This window comes from Schistocerca gregaria, chromosome 4 (assembly GCF_023897955.1).
Source record: "Schistocerca gregaria isolate iqSchGreg1 chromosome 4, iqSchGreg1.2, whole genome shotgun sequence".
Taxonomy (NCBI): domain Eukaryota; kingdom Metazoa; phylum Arthropoda; class Insecta; order Orthoptera; family Acrididae; genus Schistocerca; species Schistocerca gregaria.
Window position 1 is genome coordinate 562365726 of NC_064923.1, and position 13844 is coordinate 562379569.

At 42.0% G+C, this 13844-nt stretch overlaps 1 protein-coding gene across 2 annotated transcripts in view; it reads left to right on the forward strand.

Annotated features, from left to right (window-relative positions):
• LOC126268152 (xenotropic and polytropic retrovirus receptor 1) overlaps positions 1-13844 on the forward strand; it is a 237758-nt gene that overhangs the window by 81628 nt on the left and 142286 nt on the right. Inside the window, exon 1 of one of the 2 annotated variants that reach the window (XM_049973693.1) lies at positions 12069-12159. The exons of the other annotated variant lie outside the window; for it this stretch is intronic. The gene's annotated coding sequence lies outside the window, so the exon portion shown is untranslated. Of the gene's footprint in view, positions 1-12068; positions 12160-13844 lie in introns of those variants that run through there. 2 annotated transcript variants of the gene reach the window in all.

A 13844-nucleotide genomic window follows, 5' to 3' on the forward strand; every position in this document is an offset into this window, starting at 1 on the left:
ACAGTACAGTTCTGTTTTTTTTTTTTCTACATCTACATCCATACTCCGCAAGCCACCTGACGGTGTGTGGCGGAGGGTGAAACGTCTCTGACCTTACGGAGTAAGTAAAATTTGCCAGTTGAAATAGTATCCACTATCATTCTTAATATTACTTTTATACTCTTAATCCAATTCTTTTATCTAATAGGAATTTCACAAGCTTACAGTTTCCTTAAAATAGACCCAATACTTATTTCAAAATATATGTTATTCCAAACAATATCATGTCCTATATGCCGCTCTTGTTAGTGCATCACGAAATCTGGGACAGCGCCCTCTATGAGATAAAGTTACGACAGGTTTGACCTCGGTTTTAATTACTGTTTTATAGTTGTTTCTGTGGCCAGTTCTCCATATGAATATCAGTTTCATCTGAATGCTTTACCAAAATGATCGCATCACGTAGGGCTGGAATATAGCTTAAAAGCAATGAGTTCCTTCGTATCTGGGATAGTATCAGTGTTGTTGGCTACCGGGTGTTTATCATAAAGATACAGCTACTCAAAGAGGTCCAGCGTGGACGGTAATTATCATATGGCAGCAAAAGTCGATATATATTCTAATGAATTAATGCGGAACCGATTTACACTGAAAAAAAAGAGTTCCAATTCTGGCCACCAGGTGTAAATCTGGCGCTGTGAATGTAAGAAAGTTGTATAGAAATGTTTCAGTATGTAATGGATTAGGAACGGGACGTGGGCAGAAAAGGTTAGTGACACTACGTTCATTTCATTACTAACCGCCGCTTACACAGTTTGTTCAATATGAGCACGTCGACGAGATACTGTACTGCGCCAGATTTGTGCCTGGTGGCCACAACTGCAACTAATTTTTTCCACTGTAAATCGGTCCTGCATTAACGCATTAGCATATCTACCAAGTTTCGTCGCCTTATCATAATTGCAGCCAACACTGGACCTCCGTGAGTCGCTGACTTTAGTTGTAACCGTCCAGTACTACAATTCGTTCAGTATGTACTTCTTGGTTGCAAAAGATTATAAGGTTCACATAAGAAAAAAAAAAAAAACGCCTCCACAGCGCAGGTCGGTAGCGCACGCCTGTGCGGAGGAGCTCGAATTTGTGGTTTGTGCCGGGTGGGTCCCACGGATGTTGACAGTGGCTCACAAAGAAACAAGGAAAACGGCATGCAGCGAACTTTTGGAACAGTACGAGAATGGTGGAGATGAATTTCTTGGAAGAATTGTGACAGGTGATGAAACATGGCTCCAACACTTTTCACCAGAGACGAAGAGGCAATCAATGGAGTGGCATCATGAAAATTCACCCAAGAAAAAGAAATTCAAAACCAAAACCTTCTGCTGGAAAAGTTATGGCTACAGTGTTTTTAGATTCCGAAGGACTCTTGCTTGTGGACATCATGCCAAGTGGAACCACCATAAATTCTGATGACAACACTGAAGAAACTTCAATCTCGACTATGTCGTGTTCGACCACATCGGCAAAAGCAGGACGTTTTGCTGTCGCACGGCAATGCACGGCCACATGTCAGTCAAAAACCATGGAAGCGATCACAAAATTCGGATGGACAACACTGAAACACCCGCCTTAGAGCCCTGACCTGGTTCCATGTGACTATCATCTCTTTGGGAAACTGAAAGACTCTCTTCGTGGAACAAGGTTTGAAGATGATGACTCCCTTGTGCACGCTGCCAAACAGTGGCTCCAACAGGTTGGTCCAGAATTGTACCGTGCGGGTATACAGGCGGTGGTTCCAAGATGGCGCAAGGCAGTTGAGAGGGATGGAAATTATGTGGAGAAATTAAAATATTGTCCCTAAAGGATGTACCTACACACCGTAAAACTTTCAAACATGTAGAATAAAAGATGGATTTAAAAAAAAAAAGTGTGCATTTCTTTTGGAGTGACCCACGTAATAAGTCGAAAGATCGCAATGGTAATCCATCTTCAGTAGGACCTTGCAAAGAGCAGCTGTGCAGTATTCGAGCATCTGTTGCCCTACACTGCGTTGAGTACGGGACTGGTTCGACTTTTCTGAATGGATGAAGATTAGGGTCATTAGAGACGATGTACAAGGTGGGACCGAGGAAAAATCTAAAAGAAAAGTGGTCGAGTTTCTTTCAAAGAAACCGTCTCCGCATTTTACTTGGACAACTTAGGGAAAACCAAAATCTGAATTGTCTCACGGACATAGATACCCCGTCCTCCCGATTACAAGTCGCGTGTTTCACCGTTACCCAAGCTGTCTTGATCAGTGTTAGGCTCAAGTGTTGTTACTGCTTGGTATCACTATATCCGATAGAGAACTTCGGCTCTGCATATCTGCCATTTAAAATAAGAAGACGTCTTTTTGTATCTGTTTGGACATTCATCCTTCGTCAGGTTCGGGCAGCCTGCTATAAAGTGTTCAGTAGTTGCGATATCTAAAATCCTGAGTCATTTTCGTGTCTACATTTTTAGAGTTCTTTGCTCTTAAGGCCAGATCGAAACTACTGTGTGAGCTTCAGATTCCCCTCTCATTCTTCTTATTTTACAACGTGTTCTCTCTGTGTCCACCTCAGTAGTCAGGGTGTCTGGCTGCTATGTAGAACCGAGTGAGACGGAGCAGTGGTCAGCACGGTAGACTCGCATTCGGGAGACGATGGTTCAAACCCGCTTCCAGCCATTCACATTCAGGTTTTCCGTGATTTCCCTAATTCGCTCCGGACAACTCCGGGATGGTTCTCTTGAAAGGGTACGGTCCATTTCCTTCCCCATCCTAGCTTGTACTCCGTCTCTAATGACTTCGCGTCAGTCTGGAACCGCGCGAACGCTACGGTCGCAGGTTCGAATCCTGCCTCGGGCATGGATTTGTGTGATGTCCTTAGGTTAGTTAGGTTTAAGTAGTTCTAATTTCTAGGGGACTGATGACCTCAGATGTCACGTTCCATATTGCTCAGAGCCATTTGATCCATCTAATGACTTCGATGTCGACAGGACCGTTAAACCCAATTTTCCTTCTTTTTCCTTCTGCTATGCAGAGGACCTGGATTCTATTCCCACTGCTTCCGGAGACCTTTGCTTGGTGGGAGGGCTATAATGTGGTGGACTCAGCCTCATGATACCAACTGGGGAACTACCTGAATAAAACGTAGCGGCTCCAAAGTCAACAAAGGTGACAACGAACAAGATATAAGTGTGCTGACCGCATGACCCTCTATACCATATCCAAATGATGCCAGTGGTAGAAGATGACTTGGCGGTCGGTCGATCGCGATTGGCCCGTCTGAGTTCGCCTATGCGGAACTCTGCTTTTACTTTGCTTTGCTTTCTCTCTGTCCATGTCTGAGTTACTATTATTTTCAAAGCCACCGCGCCCTAATCGGTAGCACCCGACAAACCGTAAGAATTTTTGGGGCATTGTTCCAGGAAACAACAATCTAATAATTTTATATCAGAGCTGATAATGATGTCTGTAGTAGATCGAATCCGGTCATCTATAAATAAAAAGGAACAACTTGTACGCGAACACGACTGTGTTTACTACATAAATTAAAATCAAACCGTAGTTCCTGACAGACGGACAGCATATCGTGTGTGTGTGTGTGTGTGTGTGTGTGTGTGTGTGTGTGTGTGTGTGTGTGTGTGTGTATAGAGAGAGAGAGAGAGAGAGAGAGAGAGAGAGAGAGAGAGAGAGAGCAGATAAGCTCAGGTAGTGTAACAAATGGAGCGCTGCCAAATGGCACTCAAGGTACCACTCGCATACATACCGATTTTCACAGTAACTGTGCAGTCGTTTTCTGTGGCGTTAACAAGACCCTTCTTATCTGCGAGCGTGGAGTTTATATTAGCTGTTTCACCCTTATATCATAATGAGAAATCTTTGCAGAGTAGATCTCCCATCTCTTACTACTGTACTTTTATTTATTTATTTTTTTAGGTTTCATCGTTTAGCAAAGTACGAGTAATCAGTTTCATAGCACGATCTATCTTTCTTGTAGATAATGACAGAAGGATTGTAAGACATAATTTCTTAGGGCCCAAACGGAAGCATAATACGTATTATAATCACACAAAAAACTGTTGCAGCTATCCCTTTACGAGAACTGATTTACCGTGTAGTAAATGAAGGTGTATTTCATCAAAAAAATTGCCGGTTAATCTTTGATGCTTTATTTTAGAATAAATCTTCAACTTGGCAGCTGTGTTCTGCCGCACGAACTTAATCTTTCGTCTAGCCAGGCACCTTTAAAAAATTGAATCACAATGGCAAAATATTTATCCTCATTGTTTCCTCGCTGTCTTTAAAGTCCATATCCGTGCGGTACAACGTATCTAGATTCAACAGAGTTAATATTTTCTTTTGCCGTTCACAAACAGCTACCTCTACATTTGTGTAGATCGTCCATAAAGTACTGAAATTAAGCACTTTTTTATTTTATTTTTCTGCTATGAAAAAGATATTCTTTTTCCACTATCGCAAAGATTTTCCTTAAGTTTTATCTTGGGAGCGCAATCTGTCCCCTTTTGCCTCGTATTCTTTCTGCTATTTTGTCGAAAATTGTCTTAGTGAAATCGTGGCTCTTTGGAGATACGAGTTAGAAGAAGTAAAAGAACGACATCCAGCCGCTTGCAGTAGCGCTGTTTATTTAGAAGGAAAAAACGAGTACCGTTACAACTTTTAAACGGAGACTATCATCGGATTTCTATTACGTTTATTTTTTCAACATGAATTATGGCGAACGCAAGGCGTCTGCTGTTTGCAGTTTTGGCGAACATTGTTTCGTGTGATGTTACCCTACAGTAAACACCGACAACAAAAAAAGCAAATTTTTCTCTTAATTACGCCTAAAAGAAAATAAACAACTTTTTAAGTTAAGAAGTGAGTTCGTTTTGTGCTACTTACACCGAAAATTCTTACTCTAGGGCAGAGGTCGGCAACCTTTTGAGTCGGAAGAGTCAGGAACTACAATTCATAAAACTTCAAAGTTTTTAAAGAGCCACAAAACTGTTTCTTGCCAACAATAAATAGTACTTGCATAAATAAAGTTTTTTGACGAAAAAAGTAATCTATTCATTCATAGAAAAATATATATTTATTCATATGCTATAAGTAGTGTTTTTTCACAACAAATTAGATAATATACTTGTGGTGTTATTACATCATCACTTGTTATTAAAGTAAAATATTAAAATAATTAAACATTCACTTACAACACTAACTTGTACTTCTATAACAAACAATTGAGCAAACAAATTCAATGGGAGCGATGGCTTTGCATGCTTATTCAATTAGAAAATGTGAACTTTACTAAACAATGTAACATGTACTTAAAAATGAAAAAAAAACGATAACATACATTCGAGCGAACACATTCAATGGGAGCGATGGCTTTGCATGGTTTTAGAAAGTTTGGATAAGTTTGGCTCATAACTTGTTGTTTTAAGTTTCAAACACGACTTTAATTTTCATTCGTTAGTTGGCTCCTTACTTTACTTTTAATTATACTCATGCAGAGGAACGCTTGCTTGCACGAATATGTCGATCAGAAGATAGTCAGCACTCCAAATGCCAACTTCTTCACCTCACTGTAGCAATCTGGAAGACTATTCCATGCGTCGAATCCAAGTGCCTCAACTCGCGGCATTTCTTATAAAGCTGTACACTTTTGTTGCGTTACATACATACATTTCTGGACTTCCAAATCTTCCAATTTCCTTTTCTACTCTGTGAATTTTCCACTCCACAAAGCTTTACTTTTTAAATCGATCAATTGCATTTATAGAGGCCCACTATCAACTCCAAATAGCTCAATGTGGATTTCGTTACTATTTGTGTCGAGAGGATTTACTATGAATGCTAGAGTAGATCTGTTGGCTTTGAATTGCTGAAATCTGTCAGCAAATTCATCTTTCATTTTTAATAACTGTGCTGAAGTAACTCGATTCAACAGTTGCACTGGTTTTATCGTAATATTACTTTAGAAATTGAAAATGAAGTAAATTATCTCTCTGACTATCTTCTGCAAAAATAATTAATTTTTCTTCAAAACAATCCAATTCTTCTACCAAAACATAGGCTCGGTTTCCCTTTCCTTTCAGTTTTAGATTCAGCTCACTTAATTTCGCCGTCATATCCACCGTAAAGTAAAATTTTTGCAGCCATTCGCTAATTCATAGTGATTAATGCCTTTTTTATTGAGGAATGTATTTACTTCATTCAAGCACAAAGCAAAACGTTTCAACACCTTGCGCTTGGAAAGCCATCGCACTTTATTGTGAAGGAGGAGGTCGAAATACTGAGTCTCCATTTCGTATAAGAATTCTTTAAACCGAATGAAGATGGTGGAGTGCTTTTGACAAGATGCTGTTAACAATCTTGAATACCAAATTCATGTCCTCGACTATTTCAGCCGGAAATGTTTGCGCACAAAGCGCTTCTTGGTGTATTATGCAGTGAAACGTAAGAATTTCGTGGTTTATTTTGCTCTGAAGAATCGTTTTTGTCCCTTTATTTTTTCCTGTCATACTTCTGGCTCCATCAGTTGCTATTGAAACGATTTTATTTCAATCGATCTTGTTATCGTCGAGGCATTTCTGCACGGCACTCGCTATGCCTTCCCCTCTAGTTTGCCCAAGAGCGATAGCAATCCTAGAAGTTCTTCTTTCGAACCTTGGGAAGACATACACCTCACAGAAAGGGCAACTTATGCCGTGTCTTTTACATCGCAAGACTCATCGATAGCAAGCGATAAGGCAGAAGCCAGTTGAATGTCTTCCACCTGCAAATGTGTTACATTTGAAGACATTTTACTTATTCTATCTTGTACTGTTTTAGCAGATAGTGGCAGGTCTTTGATTTTTTTCAAGGTTTCTGGTTTGTTTTTGAAATCACGAAATAGTTTTTCAGATGCACGTATGAACCAATCTTTGACATGGTTTGCCTGTTTTTGCAATTTCTAGTGATACCACGAAACTTGCCAGATTAACATTACTTGTAGACTGCGTCCAGTTACTTAACATGGAACTTGATTGCTGTACTTGTTCCTGGAGCCCGTCGACAGCTTTTTTTCGTTCTTCGCCGGCTGGATATTTACAAGCAAACTGTGTATGTTTTGTAGTGAAGAGTATCTCTAAATTTTATTTCTTATTGTGTGCGATTTTTTCGTGGCAAATGGGGCAAGTCAGAAGGCCATATGAGTTGCTTATGAAAGCGAACGACTCCTTCCAACCCCGATTGAAAATCTCGATTCTCTTCTTCAGTTTCTTCCCTTTTTTTTTTTAGATGCCATGCTTGCGGTGAAGTTGCGATAAAGAATTTTTAAAATCATTATTCAGGTATCCAAAACAGCAGATGACAAGTTTTGCAGTTATTTACCATGTCAAAGTATACCTACGTAAATGCATACGAAAAGCTGGGCTTTAAAATATAATCTATCAAAAAAACATTTTACATCGATATTTCCCAATTAAAAATACTTACCTCGATAGAATAAATAATTCTCCAATAATTAAATTATTAAAATGAATAATGCAGACACGAAACACTGTTTGTCTCACTGTGTGGTTGCGTCCGGTGTGCGGTGATCGCCGACTGGCATGAACGGACTCGTCAGAACGTGCTTATCACGGTGCGACAGTGACGAGTGTCAGGGGTGCGTTGCAAAGCGAGAACAATGGGCTGATTGTGAGAGAGAGAAATGTTGCCTGATCCTCGTTAATTGATTCAGAACGACTTAAAAAAAATTTCTTATGAAATAAATAATATCTGCTTGTGGATCTAAAGAGCCGCAGCTTCACATCCAAAGAGCCGCATGTGGCTCGCAAGCCGGAGGTTGCCGACCTCGGCTCTAGGGCAGTACTATGCAGGTAAATTCTGGCACAGCCAGAAACGGCTGCGCTGCGTAATTATAACTAGGAAATAAAGGTGAAGAGGCGCATCATGGTGAACCTGCCGGTTAACCAGTAACGGCGTTTTTTTAATAGTTAACGTTATTACCGGTGTTTTCTTTTACTTTTTGTGAGAATTACCTTGTATTCTTTCTTTCAAATCAATCAGGTAACTTAGTAAAATTAACGTCTCGGTGCAGCACATGTCCATGAAGACTAATATCTATTATCGCCCTCTGTGGTTAAAGGTGTCCGTTAAGCTATAGTGTGTGAGAACCAACACGACACGCCAATGGAAGACCTTGAAAGAAATACTCGCTTTAAAAAGGGTGTAAACAGGGATGTAATCTTTCGCCTGTACTGTTCAACCCAAACCTCGAAGAAACACTGACAGAAATGGAAGGAAGGTTCAAGAATGGGATTAAAATTCAGAGTGAAAGGGTATCAACAGTAAGTTAGATGATCTCACTGCTATCCTCAGAGAATGTGAATTCAGAATTGCAGGACTTGTGGAATGGAATGAACAGCCTAATGAAAACACAAAATGGATTGAGAGTAAGCTAAAGAAAGGCTAAAATAATGAGAAGTAGTAAAAATTATTTTAGCGATGAACTTCATATCAGAATTAGGGACCACAAAGTAGACGAAGTAAAGGAAGCAAAATAACACATGACGGACGAAGCAAGGCCAACATTACGAGTAAAAGAAGATTATCACAGGCAAAGAGGGAAATTCTGGTCAAGGGAACTCTACTATTATTCAGTGTCGGCCTCCATATCAGGTAGAAATATCTGAGGATTAACGTTTGGAGCCCAGTGAACATAATAGTGAAAACATGCACCACGGAAAACTGGAAGAACTAAAGCATTTGAGATATGGTACTGTAGAAGGACATTGAAAATTACGTGGACTAATAAGATAAGGCTGGTTCCCGTTAGATCACCGAAACTAACCGCTGTCGGACTTGGCTAGCACTTGGATGAGTGACTGTTCCATGTGCCGAGCGCTGTTGATGAGCGAGGTACACTCAGTCCTTGTGAGGCAAATTGAGGAACTGCTTTACTGATTGTGAAAAGTAGCAGCTTTGGTCACGAAAACTGACAACGGCCGTGAGAGCGGTGTGCTCACCACATGCTCCTCCATATCCGCATCCGGTGACGCCTGTCGGTTTAGATGATACGGAGGTCGGTCGGTACCGCTGGGCCTTCCGAGACCTGTTCGAACAGAGTTAAGTTTTAGATAAGGTAAGAAATCAGGAGGTTCTCCGCAGGCGAAGAACGTGTAGAAAACACTATCAACAAGACAGAACAGGACGATAGGACATCTGTTAAGACATCAGGGAATAACTTCCATAGTACTAGAGGGAGCTGAAGAGGGTAAAAACTGTAGGACACGACAGAGACTGGAATGAGGAGGCAGACAGTTCATGTATTCTGGGAATCGAGGATCTCTACGATTTTCGCCTGTTGCCGAGGTTGAAATTTACAAGAAATCGTTCCCAAGGATTCCAAGACTTTCGAAAATGTTTAAATTTCAAGATTGAAGTCGGGTAACTTTTTTCGTGTGATATAATTACAAATTAACAATTTCAGATTTTTATCTTGAAACCTTTTTCCTTGCCAAATTTCATGATTCTTGACCAACGGAAAGTATTCTATTGATTTTGAGTTTGCGAGTATCAAAATATGTGACGTATGTGGCTGCATCTTCTGATTGCACTGATTTAGAAGCTAGCGTTTATTATAACTCCAAGGGACCATAGAAATTACTACGTGACATAAATTTCGAGTTGATGCATTTACCCGTTCCCGAGAAAAAGAGTGCTCAACAGACGGACGGACAAACAGAGATTCTGACAACAAAAGACATTATTTTTTTCTTGTGGTATAATTACTTATTTTCCTTTGCTTGTAGTGTGAGGCCTCGCTTCTTGCCAAATTTCCCGATTCTACATCAAAAGGAATTACTCTATAGGTTTTGTTAAGCATATTTGCAAGTATCAAAGTATGTGAAAAAAATGGCCGCCAATCGAAGACCTTAATCACTCCTAACTAAACTCCGTCCGACCGACTGACAGCCGTGTCATCCTCAGAATATAGGAATTGCAGGATGCGACTATGGAGGGACGTGAGGTCAGCACACCGCCCTCGTGTCCGTTGTCAGTTTTCGTGACCGGAACCGCTACTTTTAAGTCAGGTAAATTCTCAACTTGCCTCATAAGGGCTGAGTGCACCCCGCTTGCCAACAGCGCTGGCAGACCAGACGGTCAACTAACAAAGGACTAGCCAAGCCCGAGAGCGCTTAACTTCGGAAATCTGACGAGAGTGTGTCAAGGACGTTGGCCCATAGACCTTAATATGTGACACTAGTTACATCTCGATCTACCTAGTCCTGAGAAAAAGGGTTTTGAAGAGTCAGAGCAGACAGCAAACTGATCGTATAAGTGTTCCGCTTTTGCCCACTGAGATACGGAACTCTAAAAATTTTTGAACAATGATATACGAGCTAGCACATCTTTGAACTAGATCGCGCCTGCCAAGCTAATTCCTGGCAGGGTCGATTCCACTCTTTGCTTTGTCGGTTGGTAAAGTACGTCTCTGAAGGAGAGGTTGAATGTATCTTCAATAAAGTGGCCATTACAAAATGGTTCACATGGCTCTGATCACTATGGGACTTAACTCCTGAAGTCATCAGTCCCCTATAACTTAGAACTACTTAAACCTAGCTAACCTAAGGACATCACATAAATCCATGCCCGAGGCAGGATTCGGACCTGCGACGTAGTGGTCGCGCAGTTTCAGACTGTAGCGCCAAGAACCGCTCGGCCACACCGGCCGGCCACGAAGGAGTCAGCAGGATTGTCTAGGAGTGAGAAGGGAATCGGCGGCACTAATGACTTACAAGGGAACCTCCCCATCGCACCTCTCCTCAGATTTAGTTATAAGTTGGCGCAGTGGATAGGCCTTGAAAAACTGAACACAGATCAATCAAGAAAACAGGAAGAAGTTGAGTGGAACTATGAAAAAAATAAGAAAATACACAAACTGAGTAGTCCATGCGTTAGATATAGACATCAAGGAGAATGTGAGATCAGGAGCGTAGTGGTCCCGTGGTTAGCGTGAGCAGCTGCGGAACACAAGGTCTTTGGTTCAAGTCTTCCCTCGAATGAAAAATTAATTTTCTTTATTTTCGCAAAGTTATGATCTGTCCGTTCGTTCATTGACGCCTCTGTTCACTGTAATAAGTTTAGTGTCTGTGTTTTGCGACCGCACCACAAAAACGTGCTATGAGTAGACGAAAGGACGTGCCTTTCCAATGGGAACCGAAAAAATTTGATCGCAAGGTCATAGGTCAACCTATACCTCCACAGGAAAACACGTCTGATATATTCTATACGACACTGGTGACGGCATTTGCGTCACATGACAGGAATATGTTGTCCACCCACCTAACTTGTACACTTGGCGAATGGGTAAAAAGATTCTTCTACCTTGCCCGATTTAGGTTTTCTTGTGACTGTGATAATCATTCCCAAAAAAGTGATCAAAACATAAGAGTTTGTCACATAAACTGCAACAAATGAATGCAACAGTTTCACAGTCGCACAGTTTTCCCTGTGCTCTGTCAAAACATATGTTTTTAACGTTTTCAAACTTTTCCGTGTGTAGGCCGTCAAATCCTGCATATATCCAAGCAAATCTGAACATGTCCTGGAATTTTGGAGAGCGAAGTTGATTATATTAAAAATTAAACTTTTCACTCGAGGGAAGACTTGAAGGAAGGGCCTCTCCTTTCGCAGCTACTCACGCTAATCACGGGACCACGGTGCTCCTCTGCTCACATTGTCCTTGGTGTTGCATATCTAACGCATGGACTACTCAGTTTGTATATTTTGCTTATTTTTTTTTCATAGTTCCACACAACTTCTTCCTGTTTTCTAGATTGATCTGTGTTCTAGTTTTTCGAGGCCTACCCACTGTGCCAACTTATAACTAAATCTGAAGGGGGGTGCGATGGGCAGGTTCCCTCGTTAGTGATTCACTACTGCTCTTCCTGACAGCCTCTCTGCCTGATGGGAGGACACTGGGCTGGCGCCGCAGCCAACTGAGGACTGGGAGAAGTTGATCGCGCGCTGCTATCTTATCTGTCCGGCGGCTGTGGTGGCAGCGCTGTGGCGCCCCGCAGGGGACGGAACAGCTGAGCATCACTCAGTCACGCAGCGACCGCTGGCCGCTACGCGCACCGCTGCCGCGACACGCTGAGCTACACTCGGTGAGTAGCCGCGCCGACGCGTCGGCAGCAAGCAGTGTCAAGGTCGACGCGTTGTCCGTGACGGCCACTAGCTTATAACCCGGTTAAAGTGTCGACGTCTGTTGACGCCAATGATCGTACTATACCAGACAGGAGTTCCTAAACACGCCATACGATTGGTCTTCCTTTCGCAGATTGAAGTTGTCTGCCTACTTCCTTGTTTGTGTGGTTTATGGAGACTTCCCTCGTAACAAAGTAGCACCACCGATTTTTCTGTTATCACGTAGCAGCCGTGTTTAAACGAGTAGCAACTGTACTAATCCTTCGGACGTAAGAATAGTGGTCAAATTATAAAGTAGCCAGATCCTTATTTTAAACGATAGAGCAGTCGGCTATGAGGAAGAGTGATACAAAGAAGAGACAAGGGGTCATAAATATCTTCTCTCCGTTTCTGTGCATTCCCCAACCACTTCTGTCCTGACTCCTCTCTGCTCCCATATCATCTCCCACTCCCCTTTCGCCAACTTTCTCTTCTTTGCCTTCCTACCACTAACCTTGTTTACTTCTTGTTTACGTGAGGAACTTGCAACACTTTTGATACTTGCCAGCTACTTTAACCTTTTGTTATGTAGAACGAAGATTATTCTCTTGCTATTGTAAGAGAAGCTGCGTTTATTGTTTTAATGTATTGCCTGTCATCTTCCGAGTAGCGGCGTCTTCGTCTTCTGACACTTAAGCACTGTCATCGATGTGATGTACCACTGCAAGTATATCCCGTTAATGTACCCCAGTACCCTCTACCGTGCTGACTACTTTTGAAACAAAGACATTGCGATATGTTCACGTGTTTAAAGAACTTCGCGAACTATCCTGTAAGCAGATGACGCTGGTGTACATTAACAGCAAGTATTTGCAATGCTACCACAGAAACATAGTGCCTGGAGAGAGAGAGAGAGAGAGAGAGAGAGAGAGAGCCGTAGTTCGTTTGGAAATCGATAGCAAATAAAACAATAAACAACACTGCGTGGAAAAAATGTAGTAAGAGAATATCCTTTCTTCTCCATAACGAGAAATTTCACAGCTGACGCCCCCACTTGGCAACGCTAACGAAGCAGCAAGACAGCCTTGTTCTATAAAGCTAGTTGCTGTTCTCGGGTGTTGATTTCGTTTCTGCTTTGGGTATAGGAGCAGATTTTAATATATATTTTCCTTGTGTACGCAATATAGTGTCTTCAGATGGTGGCTGTATATTATTACGCTGACTTATGAACCACATTGTATCGCCGTAGTCAGGTGCAGATTAAATTACATCTTCTGGGACTTTCGTAGACGTACGATCCCGAAGTTTTGTTTGTTTATGTATACGACAAGGAGGGGGGTGGGGGGGAGGCAGGAGGAGATGTAGAGGTAGAGGGGCGGAACGAGAAGGAGGGAGGTTGGAGGAAATGAGCAAGCGCCGTGTGTGTGTGTGTGTGTGTGTGTGTGTGTGTGTGTGTGTGTGTGTGTGTGTGTGTGAGAGAGAGAGAGAGAGAGAGAGAGAGAGAGAGAGAGAGAGAGAGAGAGAGAGGAGGAGGGGGGGGGGGGGGGGGTTGGAGTGTCTGTCAACGGCGATGACAGGAGCTGTGGAACGTGTCCCAACAAAAGGAAGGTGGATATTATGTGACATTGTAACCTCAAATTCCTACAACATCGTGGTTCACTGGGAT